The 18,277-nt window shown below is 47.1% G+C and overlaps 1 long non-coding RNA gene across 9 annotated transcripts in view; it reads right to left on the bottom strand.

Moving 5' to 3' along the window:
* LOC144771839 (uncharacterized) overlaps window positions 1-18,277 on the bottom strand; it is a 131,420-nt gene that overhangs the window by 80,750 nt on the left and 32,393 nt on the right. For 2 of the 9 annotated variants that reach the window (XR_013599504.1, XR_013599511.1), the window contains exon 2: window positions 3,345-3,395. The exons of the other annotated variants lie outside the window; for them this stretch is intronic. This is a non-coding gene — a long non-coding RNA (uncharacterized LOC144771839). The remainder of the gene's footprint in view (window positions 1-3,344; window positions 3,396-18,277) is intronic. 9 annotated transcript variants of the gene reach the window in all.

Genomic DNA, 18,277 nt, shown 5'->3' with positions numbered 1-18,277 from the left:
GTGCCCCGTTACGAACAGCGACCCAAAGAGTGAATGCACCCAGACACAAGGAGATGAGTGGCAACTCAGTGCGGAATTAGGACAGATGTTGCTCGAAAAGTAACTACGGAAACGAATACTCGTGGGAAATATGCACAAGTTGCATGAAATTAAACATATGAAATGTACACAGTAATGGCAGTGCCTATCTGGAATTCCTTAAGGGTTCTTGAGCACATTGTGCCAACAGAAATCTTCCTTTCAGGAAGCGAAGAGGGGGAGCAAAACCTGACGGCAAGCAAGAAATACCTAGAAGGAAGGAAAGCAAGGTAAAGATAAAAGGCTACAGCCCGCGTGGTCTGCTTGCGAAGAGTAAGGGAAAGGCTAGAAACTAAATACTAGCTCGTAGAGCTCTGAGCAACTTCACGAGGGGGGAGCGGGGCGCGGCAGAATATAAAGGAAAATAAAATGGAAAATTATAAATTACCAGTACTGAGAGCAAGTGTGAGACTGGGAGGACGAAATGGAAAGAGTTTTGTTTGTGATCACTTTCGCGGCCGCTTTGATGTTCTCAGTGGCCGCGCGACTCACTGAGAACATCAAAGCGGCCGCAAAAGTATCACAATGGCGGACAAATGGTGCGCGCGCCCGGCGCACATGCACTGTGCCCCATCCGCCTGCTTTGGGAGCACTTTTAGAAGCCCCACTAAATATCTCGCAAAGCATCGCTTACGCGATAGCTAGGCGAGACCTAAAAGTGACACAAATAACATAATGAATAATGAATTCACAATTATTAATGACCAACTACATTTATTGAACTGCTCCCAGCGGAAAAAAGGGAGCTAAGTGTAAGTGTTTCTTAGTTTTTAAGTGTTGGCATCTTACAAAAAGTGTAAGACTGGTCTCACACACCACCTGGTGTCATGCTTCATCATTGACCAGTCCTCACCCTCCAAAAACATGTGGGTCCGCGGCACTCATCAGGACCTTTGTGTGATTAAGGGGAGGGCTCCACCCTATCCAAACTGTGGTTGGAGGGTGTCCACTGTGTGGGCAGGTGGTGAACGTGCTCCACTGCAAGGCGGCCTTGATTTTTACAGCCCTAAGTGATGAAACTCATGGCTCCATAGGAGGGTGAAGGATCGCGGACCCCTTTGGTCCAAAGTGTAGTTAGGGGTGTTCTCCGCTGCTCCACCTGTGCGTCCTCCTCCTCTCCGATGGAGAGGAGGAGGACGCACAGGTGGAACAGCGGAGAACACCCCTGAATGCCAATGACCCACATGGGCCACCTGGCAGAAACATGTCGGCCTCTTGATATCGGTGGGGGGACAATTAATACCCCAACACACCGACCACGTTTTTAGTATGCCATATAGGCATAAGTAACATTAAAAATATTATGACGCCTGTAATGGATTTTTAACTCGCTTTTTTCTTTGGGCCCCCACTTAGCTTAGAAGTGCATCCCTGTCGTCAGGTGTATGCCCGCCCTCCATCAAACCGAGTTTTTAGAAGGGCTATGACTCGTCAATGATGAAGCATGACACGAGGTGGTGTGTGAGACCAGTCTTACACTTTTTGTAAGATGCCAACACTTAAAAACTAAGAAACACTTACACTTAGCCCCCTTTTTTCCACTGGGAGCAACTCTTTTGTGGTTCAACAGTTTTGTTGGAGGCCGCTAGCTCCTAGAACCCCGTGACTCCAGTTCCCCTATACCCAGACACACTCTGGGTTCTCGTGGTTATACTACTAAATTTATTAACAATAAATTATTTATCACAATTAACAGTATAACATTTTAAATACATGAATATCAAGTCATTATATAAATTAATTAATTATAATTAAATTACTTCCCAACCTATTCCCCTATAAACCCACAACCAGCTCCTAAAAAAAATAACACAATTGAGATATTTACCAAATAATTATTAATAATTAAAAACCAATTAATAACTCATTATGAATCAATTAAATGCCACAATTAACAATACAACATATTAAATACATAACAATTAATGAATCAAATGTATTTATTAATTAATTAGAATTAAATTACTTCCCACTGTATTCCCCTGTAAACCCACAACCCGCTACGGAACTAAACGCAAAATTTGCTTTAAAAAAAGTAATAACTTCTAAAAATGTAACACATATATTAATAAAACAAATGCAATACTTATACAAACAAATAGAACATGTACATGTAAAACACACAATAAAATACATAACACTAAATCAAACAACAATATTTTAACAACGATATTTTTGCTAACGATATTACTTACGTCGATATTTTGAAAAATGATTGTACTTACGTTCAACTCCATATTCTTGACAACGATAATCTGACTGTCGATATTTTTGTAGTCCGAGATTTTGGACTCCATATTACTGCTACTCGATATTTTCAACTCAATATTATGTCTGTTCACCATGTAGTATTGAATGAGTTGAATCTTGCATTTTGGGAGATGCTTGTGGGACTCCCTAGAATATCCTACCATTCCAGTTCTGTGCTGGGTCGCTGCAGGTAGGTGTCCTGGTGGTCTCGAAGGGATAGCAGTGGTGATGCTGTGTGCAATCTGAGATAGTCCACCAACCATCTGGTAAGATGCCAGCCCGTGCTCAATTCATGTAGGTACTGCATTGTTAAGTGGGTGGCAGGTTCTTGCATTATATTTCCCCATAACGGGCATAGCGTGTTTTGTATCTGAAGAAGTACTGTCATCAAAGGTAGGCCAGGAGCCAGAGATGTAGTTAATGAGAATTAATGGTTCAAGTAAGTTGGTACAGGGTGCCCCACCGGGTGCAGCATTCTGCTGCTCAGCCCCACTCAATCTAACTGAGCACTCATTCAAAGAATGCACACACACTAAACATTCTATGACATCACACTCATGCAGGCTGAGCAAACAGGACTAGGAAGCATAGGATATAACATATCTCCTTTAGAAACAATAAAACAACAAGAAGCAAAGTGAAGAAAATAATCACATTTCGTTCCTTGGAAATTAAATTGAATTAGGTCACAAAAATCATATCAGATAGTTAAATGTATTCTTAGTTCACAACAAAAATCAAATAGCATTCTAGGATATTAAATGTAATAAGGTCAACTAAGATGACAAGAGATACATGATTCCTCTCTAGTTCACTTAAGAACATATAGCATAAATAATTGTGTTCTTCATATAGAATGGTAATGAAACATGTAAATTCACATTTAAAAGATTGCACATGTTTTCAGGCAGGATGCAATCAAAACAGATTGCAAATGTTTCAGGAAAAATGCAATCACCACACTTACCCAGTACACTCGAAGAACACCACAGGGAAAATGCAATCACCAAACTTACCCAGTACACTCTGAAGAACACGACCAATCACCACAACACACCCATCTCCCTCTGCAAAGGAACATGAAAAAAATATGCACATGTTCCAGCAAGGATGTAATAACACATAATAAATGATGTGTGAGGGAGAACACAAAAAATGTAATGCACAATGACATTACCGCACTGCTCCTGAGTACTCTGCCAACGCAACCCTGATGTGCAAGGCAAAAAAAAAACACCTCTCCCAAAGCAACCTTGACGTGCGAGGGATATTGCCAACGCAACCTTGACGTGCGAGGCAAAGCACATTTCCAACATAACCCTGACGTGTGAGGAACACTCCCAACACAACCATGATGTGCGAGGGACACTGCCAACGCAACCTTTTTTTTTTTTTTTTTCAAAAACCTTTATTCGAGCAAGCAAAGGAAAATACAAGAATGGGCCTACAACCTCACGGGCTGGCCGCTAATAATAAGGCACAACGAAAAAGGCAGAAAATCATTCCCGTGGACAGGCACAAGTCAGATACCAAGCATTACTCCAAACATAGTACAGAGCATATTAATTTTCTGTTTTATACATAAAAACAACTAACACTAAAAAAGGCGAATGCACAGTAAGCAAGGTCAGCCCAAATACCGGAGGGGACGGTCGACAATCAGGAGAACATAACACGAGCCATAGGGCTCTGACAAGGTCAGGGGGGGGGGGAGCAGCGGGGAGAACCGGAAAATCACAGAGCAGTATGAAAAGGTTTCGGGAACGCCAGCCTAGGGAGACAGGGTAACATCAGTAGTGCCAACCATGGGAGGGGTACAGATATCCCCACGATATTCATTCCACTGGCCCCAAATCTTCGTCCACGCCCTGGGTCTGCCCCTGGCCACATATACGGTCTTCTCACGAAACATGGACCAGTCCATGTTATCCTCCCATTTCGAGACCTCAGGAGGTTTGGACGCGCCCCAGAGTTGCGCAATGTCTCGTTTTGCAATCATGTATCCCAAGGTAGCCAATCTAGTCTGGGCTACAGAGTAGTCGGTGGGTTCCCACACATTCAACAGACACCGTCGTGGCTCCGGCCGCAGGGCCACACCAGTCACAGCAGTCATCACCGCAAGCACAGCAGTCCAGTAGGCCGCCACCACTGGGCACTCCCAAAGAATATGTAAAAAAGTGGCACTCAACCCACAACCACGCTTACATAACCCATCCGGGGAAAAGCCCATTGTCACCAGACGCGGACCAGTGACATATACTCGATGAAGGATTTTAAGTTGAACCAAACGGACACGGGCAGGGATGGCTACCTCTTTCGGAGAAGAGAGTGCCGATTGCCAATCCTCGTCGTCCAATTCCAATCCATCGCCGACCCAAACCTCCCGAAGTCGGACAAATAAGTCTTCCCGATTATTGATCAGTTTCTTATAAATCAGGGAAATGGTGCTATCAGGCAGGTGGCCATCCAGGACACGATCTTCGAGGGGGGAAGACTCGGGCAGGGTCTCATCAGGAGTCAGGACTGAGGCGAGGGCGTGTCGGACCTGCAGATAGCGAAAAAATTCTCTACCATTCAAACCGTATTCCGCCTGAAGGGTCTGGAATGACTTCACACTACCTTTCGAACAGACATCACCCACCTTACATATCCCAATCATATCCCAGCGGTCGAAGCCCTTAGTAGACCAGAGACACCCCAATCGTTCAGAGGCATAAAGCGGCGTCGCCAGTGTCATTCGATCCTCCCATCCCAAACTCACATTCGCGGCTCGCCACACAGTGACTGCAATCCTGGACGGGCCCACAAGATGGCGCCCGGCTGATCTAGAATAAAGCGCTCTATTAAAGTCCCCACCCGGCAGCTGGAGTCTATCCATCTCAAAGGCAGGATTACGCCCCGGTGAAAACATCACGTGATTAATGGCCGACAACTGGGAAGCCCAATAATATCTCTTGATGTCGGGGAGCGCCATGCCCCCGTCATACCAAGGGACGGTGAGTTTCGCGAGGGCAATACGTGGACGCCCGTCCCAGATCAATTGCCTTTGAAGACTCTCGATCTCCCGGAAATAGGTCTTGGGGATGTCATCATAGGAATTCTGGAGTGCATAAAGGAACCGCGGCAAGGACATCATTTTAAACAGAGCCGCCCTGCCCAGAGGAGACAAAGGGAGCTTACGCCAACGGGCCACGTCCAGTCGCAGTCTAAGCAACGGGGGGAGGAGATTACGCTCAAATCGGAGCGAGGAGTCCAACGTAATGAAGATCCCTAAATACTTGAAGCCAGACTGGACCACCTGGATAGGAAGTCTGCTCGGCAATGGGGGCAAAACACCCGAAAGAACATACACGCAGGACTTGGCCCAATTAATAACGAGGCCTGAGTTGGCACCAAATGAAGTAAGAACATCAAATAAAACAGTCAGAGATTTACGCGGGGAGGTGAGATATAAAAGAATGTCATCCGCGTAAAGTGAGACGCGGTCCTCAAAGTCCGGTGACCAACGGATCCCTTTAAGCGAAGGCTCCCATCGAAGCCACGCAGCTAACGGTTCCAGGGCAAGAGCGAAAAGCAGCGGAGACAAGGGGCAACCCTGACGGGTTCCCCTGCCAAGGCTGAAAGGGGCCGAAACTCTACCGTTTACCACAACTTGTGCTAAGGGTTCAGCGTACAATAACTTCACCCAACCGATAAACTCAGGCCCGAAACCAAATTTCTCAAGAGCCGCCCAAAGATAAGGCCATTCCACCGTGTCAAAAGCCATCGAGGCATCCAACGATGCCAAAATGGCCGGCTCCGTCAGAAGCCCCGCCCTCGCAATCGCACCGTGGAGACGACGTAGGTTAAGAGCCGTGTTGCGATGCGGGATAAATCCGGATTGATCTGGATGGACCAAGTCATTAATGACCGTCAGGAGGCGGGTCGCCAGGAGCTTAGCCAATACCTTGGGCTCAACATTCAGCAGGGATATAGGTCTATAAGAAGAACAAAGGTCTCGCGGTTTACCATCTTTGGGGATGACAACTATTGTGGCCAGACGCTGATCATATGGGAGAATACCCCGTTCCCGGGACTCCAGAAACATGGCACGAAGGTGGGGCGCCACTCCGTCGGGACGTAGCTTGTACAGTTCAATTGGCAACCCGTTCGGGCCCAATGCTTTGCCCGAACGGAGTGAACGGATGGCAGTAGCTATCTCATCAATAGTAAAGGGGGACTCCAACGCTATACGATCTAAATCGGAAACACTGGGCAGAGCTATATCGCGTAACAGAAGGCGAGAGTCAGCCACATCCCTCACAGACACAGGGGTATAAACCACACGAAAATACTCCGCAAAACATTCAACTATTCCAATCGGGTCCGTCACACTCACACCTCTCGATGACTGAATCACGGGCACCACACGATTAGCTCTCTCCTTCTTATCCAACCATGCCAGTAACTTACCCGCTTTGTCCCCCACATCATACAAACGACCCTGTTGCTCCCGAAACATCAGTTTAGCAGCATCCGTGACCATAGACTTATAGGCAAGTTGTTTCAGACCCAGGGCGTGGAGTTTCGCAGACGTGACACCCGATTCCAAGGTAGCCTCCAGTGCAGCAATCTCCCCCTCAAGGTCCACCACCTCCCGATTCCTCGCCTTCTTAGCTTCAACAATAAAGGAGAGGGCCTGCCCACGAATCACCGTCTTAAAGGCCTCCCACAGGGACACCGCGGAGGAAACCGACCCCTCGTTATCCAGAAAATATGCGTCCAAAGACTTAATCAAAAGGCTGCGGGTCTCGGGGGAAGTAAGGTATCATGGGTTGATAGGAGCCACCCGGCCCACTGCCTCCACTCCAATCTCAAAACGGAGCCAGAGCGGAGAGTGGTCAGAAATGCCCCTGGGGAGGTGTACAATCTCACGCACCGCTGGCGACTGAGCCGCAGGTATCAGCAAATAATCCAGTCTAGACAGACTCCCATGGGCCCCAGAGTGGAAAGTGTATTGAAGCTGAGTAGGATGCATAAGCCTCCAGCAATCCACCAAGCCAAATGTGTCCAAAAACCCACCCAACCACTGCTGGGCCACAGGAGTATCTCTAGGGGGGTGGCGATCGTGTAGACCGGAGAACACAGAATTAAAATCACCAGCCATAAAGAGAGTACTATCAGGGAGGTCCAACAACACACGGCCCAAATCGGAAAAGGTAGAAGTCTGCAGGCCGGGGGGCACGTAAACAGTAAATAAGGAGAGGGTACGACCCTCATAGCGACCCACAAGGACAACATATCGCCCCCGATCATCCAGAATCACATCATCAATAGCTAGGGGGAGGGAAGCCCGAACAAGGATACCCACACCCCTAGAACCCGAGGTAAACCCCGAATGTGCTACGAGGCGATAGCCCCACCTGTTCATCGCATGACAAATATTGCCCACCAAATGAGTCTCCTGCAGGAAAACAATATCCGGAGATAAACGGCGTATACATTTCAACACCACACTCCGTTTGATACGATCCCCCAGACCGTTAACGTTCCACAAAACAAATCTCAACCCGCTACCCCCATCCCACCCAGCAACGCCAAAACCCCTCACCAATGAGCATGACACAAGAAACATCATCAAATACAGGATAGAGTCGCCTTGAAAACAAAACACACAAACAACGAATTTCCCAACCGCCCACCCCCCAACAGACAAAAGAACACCCCCCACCCTGCACCCCTGCAAAAAGCTAAAAAGCCACCCCAACCTGCAGTGTGCCTGTCGCCCAAGAACCCCCATTCTACACAAAGACCCCGGAGGAGGAAAGGCTCCGTCCCACCCGCCACCCCGAGCAAGACCGATAACGAGGGAAAACACACAACAAATCACGTAAACAGTAGAGGAACGTAGGCATACAATCCTGGAGAGAGTCACTCAAAACAAGGCCACCAGGCGCAGACGAAATGTTCAGCTCTCTGCACCACCTTCAGCACCGCCCGGGTGGGCAGCGGACTCAGTCTCAGGAGGTCGGTCAGGCAGAGAGTCCAGCCAGTCATTCACAGCATCCGGCCAATCAAAGAAAAAAGTTCGGTCATTGTACTCAACCCGCAGCCTGGTCGGAAAAAGCATAGCATAGCGCAACCCCATGTCCCTAAGACGCTTTTTGGCACCACGAAATCCCATTCGCTGCTTCTGGACCTGTTGGGAAAAGTCCGGATAAAAGTTTACTGTGGCATTCTCAAAGGCCACCGGGCCCTTCACACGTGATGCTTGCAGGATAGCGTCCCGATCCCTATAGTGGAAAAGTTTTGCAACAATAGGCCTCGGCGGGGCACCTGGCTTACCCTGGCCCCCCGGAACACGATGTGCACGCTCCACAGTGAAAAATGTACTCAGTCCAGATGGAGAGAGGTGGTTTTGGATCAGGTCCTCAACTAGGAGATCAACCGAGTGGGGTTCTGGATTCTCCGGAACACCAACCACGCGAACATTACAGCGACGTGCCCTGTTCTCAAAGTCTTCCAAGCGCCGGGTCATGAAATCGTTCACCCTACGGAGATTGCCAATCTCCGTCTGTATCTCCGAGACGTCTGCCGTGAGGCTGGATGATTTGAGGTCCAATGATTTCACCTTCTCATTGGTTTTTGATAGATCGGCTCGAATTAAGTTCACATCAATGGCCACGGTGTCAATTTTGTGGGCCAAGGTTTCATATTGTTGGCCTATCGTCTCCCTCATGCCAGAAATGGCGCCCATGATGTCCTGCAGGGAAGGTTCCGTTGACGTGTCCACGATGTGGTCAGACGCGCTGGGACCGGGCAGGGCAGCTCCGGGGGACCCCTTCGAGTGGGTATAACGGTCCATGACGTTAGATTGGACCGGACCCCCACGCAGAGGTGTCTTCATCTTCCGTGTCTCCCGGTCCCCTCTGCCCGCCATTTTGGAGACTGCGTCACAAGGAGATCCACCAGGTTCAGCGGACCGGGCACCAGAAAGTGAGGCCTCGGGACCAAAGGGCCGCAACAAGGGTACCACTAGGATAGAGCCAGCCAAATAGGAGAATAGGCCAGCCAAAGGTCCGACAGCCAACTCGTGCCCCGGACCCAGCCCTGGCCAGACTCTCTCGCCGATGTCTCAGTCTGAGGCAGAATCGAAACCGAAACTTAAGAGGGGGACCCTCAAGTCCAATCCCCCTGCCGTTGTTGTTCAACACCAAGACGGCCACTGAGCCTCACCCCGTCCCGGGCGCACCTCAAGGGCGGAGCCCAAAAGTTTGAATCACCGTAACTCCGGCACCCGGTGTCGAAATAAAATGCTGAAAGGACCAGGTAGATCAGCCCAACGTCCTCTACACAAATCCTCGTGAAAAATCAGGATCTGTTCAGGATATTATGCCGGGAGCGGCGGGGGTCCGGGGAGCGCTGTGCTCACGCGGCCATCTCGGATGCCCGCCAAGCTCCTCCTCCTGCCAACGCAACCTTGATGTGCGAGGCAAAGCACATTCCCAACACAACCCTGACGTGTGAGGGACACTCCCTACGCAACCATGACATGCGAGGGACACTGCCAACGCAACCTTGACATGCGAGGCAAAAAACATTCCCATCGCAACCCTGACGTGCGAGGGACACTCCCAACACAAGCATGACGTGCGAGGGACACTCCCAACGCAACCATGACATGTGAGGGACACTGACAATGCAACCTTGACATGCAAGGCAAAAGACATTCCCAACGCAATCCTGACATGCGAGGGACACTCCCAACGCAACCATGATGTGCGAGGGACACTGCCAATGCAACCATGACGTGCGAGGCAAAAGTCATTGCCAGGGACACTCCCAACGCAACCATGACATGTGAGGGACACTGCCAACGCAACCTTGACGTGCGAGGCAAAAGACATTGCCATCGCAACCCTGATGTGCGAGGGACACTCCCAACGCAACCCTGACGTGCGAGGGAAAAGCAAAAATAAATACAACACAGGGTACATGACCCACAAAACATGCTTGGACAAAACACGGTACATACCCCACAGGCATTTTATAGAAAATCTCAGCATGTAATTAACAGTAGCTACTAAAATAATATAGAAGTACATACACATTACATTTTGGTTGAAGGGTCTTACATAAAATGACCACAATACAACATGCATTAACTGTGCAGGTAAAACATGAAAATGTATTCTTGCTTGTTTAGCAGAAATAATCAAAATAATAAACTAAAACAACACAAAGTAGTCACCGTTGTAATTAAATGGAGTTGCTAGAACAAAATCTCCACCAGATAACAAGTCTTGAATCAAACCTCTCCGGTGACGCTGCTTTCAACATTTTGCAGTTGTTCCTAAACTCTCTCATTTCCTTGTAAGTTGATACATGCACAGCTCCAACCTTAAGATGCATCGAAACATGAGGTTCAGTCTCTTAAAAGCGTAGATTTGAACTTGACACAGAGACTGGCGTCTTCCAGTTGTAAAGAAATCTGACCAGCCATTGCATTTAAAAGTGACGCTTCACATATTTGCCTTTCTCTGGTGGGAATTTAAACAATTTTTTATTTATATTTCTTTATTAGACAGATTCCTTACTTCACAAGACACTGCTTCACGGCTCCGACTCACTAAAAGCAGCGCTGTTTCCACAATCACATCTCGTTGGAAACCTGCCCCCGATCCATACAAGTCGCAATCTGAAATGCTCGACAGTTTTTTAGTTGCGCTTTGATCTTGTGTAGATAAACCCCTTTCAAATGCCGCTCCTTCTCACTAGAACTCCGCTTCCTTCACAGCAGATATGACACGCAGGATTGGGTGCACAAGGTCAAACTTTGTTCAGCATGAAAATTCACACTTTAACTTTCTGTAACATCCTCATCTAAGTTGTGCTGCCAAGTAGTGAAACTGGACACAGTTCACTGCACACCAAAACACATTAATCTTAGAGCAGCTTCCCATATGAATAAAAAGATTAGGATTTATTTTCAAAGACTATCAGGCTTTGTTTACTTTTAGCGAAGAGCTTCCTATCAGCGATAATCCTCCCTTGCGCTTGGATACACACTTGCACAGCAGGGTGATTTACCTTCAAGACCAGCAGGCTTTGTTTACTTTTAAAGAGAAGCTTGCCTTCAACCCTAATTCTCCCTTCATGCTTCACTAATTCACCTTCACACTTCCAGCCGATACTACTAACACCAACTTTGTTCACACTCAGCCGCTGGTGCCATCACAGCACTTTAATAGTGCATTACCGTGCACTGTACTCCGCCACTGGTGCAATCAGAGCACACTCTCTGCAACACACTCTGTCACTGACCTTTGGTGCGCTTCCTACATGAACAGGTCCCAGACACTAGCAGCGACTTCCAAGCACATAGTAGATAGTCAGTAGAAAGACAGGTTTCAAGTCACTCGAGCCACATAATGTCCAACTCCCAACATATACCTCTGTGGACTGTCTGTTGGAAAAGACACCAGTGGGGCATCCCAGGCGTTGCGCAGGCTTGATTTTCAGGCTTCTTTTCAGACTCTGGCTATCATCTTTTAGTTCTATCTGTAATTTCTTGACTCTTCGCGCGTGGTTCTTTTTAACATCGTCGCCATTTTTGTATCTGAAGAAGTACTGTCATCATAGGTAGACCAGGAGCCAGAGATGTAGTTAAGTAGATTTAATGGTTCAAGTAAGTTGGTACAGGGTGCCCCACCGGGAGCAGCATCCTGCTGCTCAGCCCCACTCAATCTAACTGATCACTCATTCAAAGAATGCACACACACCAAACATTCTATGACATCACACTCACGCAGGCTGAGCAGCCAGGACTAGGAAGCATAGTATATATCATAGTGTGTAACACTGCAGCATGTAGCAAGAACTGGCTCAGCGGTAAGCTTGATTCTTCAGTGAGTCCTTCAAATGTCAGCAGTTGACCATCACTGTATAAGTCGCGTAGAGTTTGTACTCCCACCTCCTCCCATTGGGAAAGCTCTGCACCAGTAATTGCTTGGCTTCGCCAAGGCGTGCCAAGTATAGGACGAGACGGCGCATATGGGGTGACCGGTTGTGTGATTCGTAAACCGCAGCGGAAACAATTGTAAGTCACTCTTACTAGTAATTGGGTAGATGGGGCACACCCAATATAACTAAATGGGAGACTTGGAAGCTGGAACTCGGATGCTTGGTCAGCATTGCGCCACCCACTTCATCCATCCAGAACTTAGGCCCTGGATAGAAGAGCTATGTGCAGTCCTGCCAAGAGGAGCCAGGAAGGCAACACATAAGACATTTGGGAACCCCGCAATGAAATTGGAAATACAACAGAAGCCTGAGGGAAAGCACCCGTGCTCTCAGACACGCCAAAAGGTTCTATCTAAAAACTGGGACCATGGAGACAGAGAGCGCTTATAAACAAGCCCACCTAGACATCAAACGCCTCATATGAAAACAAAAATAAATTAATATGGAGGAGTGGATTAGAGTATTTAATCTGTGTAAAAACAACAAACAGATTTAATTCTGGAAGTACATAACCAAGATGGAGATTGAAAAAACGGACAGGTTAAACTCAGTAATGGCGGAAGCCTGCTTAGCCCCATACCTCAGAAATATATAGGACGAAACCAGGGCTGTAAGGTTGTGGAAGGATTCACTTTGTACAAAGAATGCGGAATCTCAGGGGATGTATCAGACTCCTAGTGAGGCTCACTGTGGCAACTAGTTTTTAAGAAGGGTGAAAAAACAGATGCAAAAAAACCACAGGCTCATTGCCTTGTTAGATATTGAAGGCAAAGTGTATGCAGCACATAGTTTCAGGACTAACAGATTGGATTCGAGGACAATGGAATTGTACCTTTCTACCAAACCAGATTCCGAAAAGGCTGCTAGACTATGGACAATATAGTGGCATTAGCTTATCTAGCACAGCAGGCAAACTCCCAAACAACCTGCCAGTATTTGCATGTTTTGTACATTAATCAGCAGCCTTTTATGGCGTGCCATGAAGCAAGCTATGGAACAAACTGAAAAGTTGGAGGATCCTAGACAACCTACTGAAGGTAATCATCTCTTTGTACAGCAACACCTAGGTGAGAATCAAACTGGCAGGGGACACAGCTTCTTATAAGCTGTGTTCTGGCCGTGGCCTAAAACAGGCCTATGTATTAGTGCCAGCTCTTTTCAAATTGTATACGGCTGACCTAGGGAAATCCCTATAAGATGCAACTCTGCTCACTCCAAATATTGGCAGCAATGACTGCACGTGCTCCAGTATGCTGACGATCTGGTGATCTTCAATCACACCAGAGTTGTACTGCAAAGAGGAGTGGATGCTCTGAACACTTACAATGCTGTGAATGAGCTCATAGTGAATGCCAGTAAAACCAAAGTTGTGGTCTTTGAACATCACATGAAAAAAGCTCTCCTATGGTCAAGGTTGGGCCTCCAGACTATTGCCACAGTAAGATCACACAACTACCTGGGGGCGTGGCTAAATGACAAAGGAAAAGCAACTATGCTCCAGTCAAAGACAAAGGCTAAATTACAAGCTACGATCTACTCAATGTGTAAACTACAAGGCAAACAACATAGCTCAACTACAGCCAGGGCCGGACTGGTGATGCCAGGCCCTGGGCAATCCCAGGCTGGAAGGAAGGGGGGGCGGTTTTGTCACAGGGGCCGGTTTTGTTAAAGGGGGCCGATTTTATTTATTTTTTTAGCAAAATCGGCCCCCAGTAACAAAATCAAAAGGCCACAGTGACAGTCCCTGCAGTGGACTCTCACCTCTGTATTTAGTGCATGTGCAGTGCGCGTAATTCTCAACTGCCTTATTGTGGCACTGCATGCTACACCAGAATCCACCCGGAAGCCCCAATGATTGGTCCGACTCACGCATCACACCCTAAACTCTCACTGTCATTGCCAATGACAGAGAGAGTTTAGGGCATGATGCGCAAGTCGGACCAATCATCTGCGCCCTCTCTCCAAGTTCCCCTGCCTGCAGCATAGTATGCAGCGCGCCCCCGCCCTCTTAGTGAGTTAGGGAGTCACACGCACCAGAGAAACAAACAGCAGACAGCACAGCATCAGTCTGTGTAGGCCTGAGGCCTCCAGACGTTTAAGTAAGTGTATATTACTGCTTTACAAAAGAATTAAAAAAGAAAACACACTGGTTCGTGTACCTTTATATTCATGGGCGTAGGAAGTGTGGGGGATGCGGGGGACATATCTCCCCCAGATTTTAGAGTAGGGGGACACGGGGACAAGGGTCGGGGGGACGAGGGGACAAAAGAATTTCCCCTCTCCCTTCTGTTATTCACAGGGCCATTAGCGCGCGATTGAGATACCTAATGACCCTACACTTGACCTGCCTGGAGTCAAAGAGGCCACCCGCCCTCTTCCTTTTGTTATGCTGCAGTAAGGCTCGGCATTCTGGGAAGGGCAAAGAAGGAAAAAAATAGTCTGTCTCTTTTCCTTCATGCCCAGAGAAGGCAAGGACAGTGTCCACTTCTCCTGATCTGTCTCTGGCAGCTGCTCTCCTCCCCTCTCTCTCTCTTTATTCCTCCATCTCTTTCTGTCTCTGCCTCACTCCTCCTTATGTGCTGATTTTTCTATTCCAAACAACAACCTCGGGACAGAGAGAAAAAATAAATCAATACCTAAATAAAGCAATACAGAGTAGTCAGCAGACAGGCCAGATTGTTCTTTACACCCACACACATTAGCGCCACTTTACATAGTTTACCAGTGAAAGGTTAATATAATCGATTTCAAGTGTTTTAATTATTTTAGCTTCTAAAATGTGTACCGCAGCTCTGTGTTTAGGGATGTGGTCTTTTTAAAACCAAACTGCTTACATTTTGTAAGGATATAAGCAAAGGACATTGAAATGGGTCCCTTCCTGGTCCTGTAGCTATGTCCTGAACTTTTCAAGCAAAATCACCTACTGATTTCTGAATAATGAGTTTAAAACCGTTAAGGTAACCATGTTGTTCCTGATTTTCACATGCTTTGCTTATTCTTGCATTACCTATGAGTGTTTGCTTTTTCCAGGGTGTTCTTAATATTTTTCAGACAGCATGTTACTGTTGCCTAGTGCATAATTTGTATTTAGTTGCAGCACAATTGAGTTGTAGCTGAAGGCAGTGCCAGTTTCTCTCAGTGGGGCAGTATGGTGTTCAGTGTGGGAGAGGATGTGGCACTTCGGCCAGAGCTGCTGAATTAGGAACTGGAGAACCATGTGTACCATGTTCAACCTTCATGACCAGTCCACCAGACTACACTCCTGACAGAGCTCATTCCTATGCTACACCTTAGAAGGCTCGATAGACCTTAGGGGCCCTGGTGTCTTAGCATTCGCAGGTGGACCCTAAGTGTGAGTTAACCTTGAAGGCCTGTCCACGACAATCCATACTGCAGTTCACCTCCAGTCTTGCCGGCAGTGCTTAATTTGTAAACAAATAAGTGCTGGGGACTTGGTGATGGGGCCACCGCAGTTTGCACCACACATTTCCCCAGCCAGTGCTGCCAATAACAGAACTTACACAACTACTAACCATCTCACTGCTACAAGTGTGAGAATTCAGACTCCCAAGCTTTAAAAATGGTTTGGGTGGCTGGTATTAGTTGTTTTAAACATGTATTGAATTAATAAATAACTGTTTTCCTGCTCATCTTTAAAAGAGCAACTGTTCCAAGTGCCGGTGCTGGCAATTAAGTGCAGGGGCCGAGCACCGGAAAGCACTGGCTCAAATTAAGCACTGGTCTTGCGGGCAGGCATACGAAGAAGCACACCCTAGATGGACAGTGACTCTGTCACTGAAGTCACAAGACCCTTGAAGCCAGTGCACCTCACCCATTGGTACCTCCATTGGCTTTTTTCAGCAGTAGTAGTGCAACTTACCAGGGGTTTGCAATGCAGGATTTGCATGCACACCAAACTTGGGGAATGATTATAATGCAGTGGGAATGCCACGTCACCCCGTCGGTGGCAGGCCCACTGCCATCAGTGACTGCATCACCGCCCGCCATATTACAATGGCGGGTGGTTCCCTGGCGGTCACGCACCCGACGGGCTCCTTGAGCTCCCCAGTGCCGCAGAGGGGCTTGTGGTTCCTACAATGCTTGTGGTGCCTACCAGGCACTGCTGTAGGGATTACGATGTCCCTTACCCGCCATGGAAAAGCTGGCAGAAAGGGACATTTGGGGGCTGTAGCAGGCCCCTTTCCCCCAGCCCCCAGACATGGGACCTGGGGGGCACCTATGATTCCCCCCTACATATCACTGCACCATGTGGCAGGCACTGCATTATGCCTGTCACATAGTGCAGTGATATAATTAACATGTCCCTTTTTACATTGCAGCGGATAATGCAGCCAGCAGCATCTGCTCTGCTGCAATGTAAAAGATAGGTACTGCGAACGCCGGAATGGCGGCTGCATTGTAATACCTATCGTGGGGCCGCCGCCTTGAAGGCCAGCGGTCCAATTCCCCGATTCAATGGCGAACGGACTGAAGTTTGCCTGCCATCGTAATCCGCCCCTAAGTTTGCAATTTTCATGGTCTCTGCCTCATGCACAAACACTTTTAACACGTGCAGCCTGCTTTCGGAGCACTGGAGTAATGAAGCAATGGAGGCCAAAGTTATGTTGCAGTGTTGACTAAATTATGCAACAATAAAAAGGCTGCAGCGTATTGTGGTACATTTTATGATACTTTATTATTTTGACATATTTATACATACTAACAGCCCATACAAAGCTTTACCTGTGTAACATACAAATGCAGCAGTAGGAAAGGTGACATTCAACCTTTGGAAAGGGCCCTACACTTCATAGCAACATGTCACATTTTTTTAGTAATTTTTGATCCATTTGAGCTACAAAATTGTTTTAGGTGAAATCGTTAGATTATGCAGCAGATGATGTATTATGTGGTAATATAATACAGCCATACATAAGTGGAAAACATTTTTCCACTTAACTTAATTTTGCCCCAACATTGTAGTTGATTGATTTGTAAGTATACCAAACCCAAAAAGTCGAGTTTGAGCACAATTTGCATTTTAAAATCAGTTCTACAATACAGGGCTACTTTTAAACTGACTGCAGGCTTCAGTAGTGCACACATGCAAGCGCAGAAAGGACTGCTGGCCTCTAAAATGCCATGCCCTATTATATTCTAGGGACTTAAAGATAGTTCTAATCTCACTGGCCTATTATGTACTAGGGTCTCATAGGAGAGGTCATGCCAATCATAGGGATACCCTAACCCATAGTTTACCCTAGTGTATGTAGGTGATTTCACTGTATTTGTAAGTCTCTCTTTCAGCATAGCACTGGGCCTGGTTAGGTAGAGGCCAGGGCCAGTTAGAGTCAGGTACCACCAGTACCAGTCAGCAAAAAGTTGGGGAGTGCCAAGGGCACAGGATGGCTTTGCAACACTAGAGAAGCACAAACTCAGAATTTAAAACATAACACCATGGTTGGGGTTTCTCCTTAATAATCAGATTGATTTCTAACCTAATGAGCCCATTTTCCAACATTGGGATAAGGAAAGATTGGGGAAAAAGGATAAAGTTCTAATCTATACCTTGAAGTTTTCATGCAGCTCTTTGATGAGGGTTAATAGCTCACTGTTCAATGTTAGGATTTTACCTTATAAACTGCAAATACCAAACGAATCTCTCAGACAAAAGCAGTAACTCAATGACCTATATACACGATATGCATATTGTGATCTGTATGGTACACATTCTTTGCAGCAAGCACTTACCATGAGTCAAAACTTCCACTAGACAAACCTCTGATCTCTCTCAATAAAGAACATTAATCACCGAAGATATCTTCACATTTTTATTGTTGCCTAAAATTGCTGGAGACCAGGGGCCTTATTTATGAAGGACTTGCGCCACCGGTGCGTCACTTTTTCCCATGTTAAAAGTGACGCACCGGCGGCGCAAGTCCTTCAT

The sequence above is a fragment of the Lissotriton helveticus genome, chromosome 8 (assembly GCF_964261635.1).
Source record: "Lissotriton helveticus chromosome 8, aLisHel1.1, whole genome shotgun sequence".
Classification (NCBI taxonomy): domain Eukaryota; kingdom Metazoa; phylum Chordata; class Amphibia; order Caudata; family Salamandridae; genus Lissotriton; species Lissotriton helveticus.
This window is presented reverse-complemented; position numbering and strand designations above follow the sequence as displayed.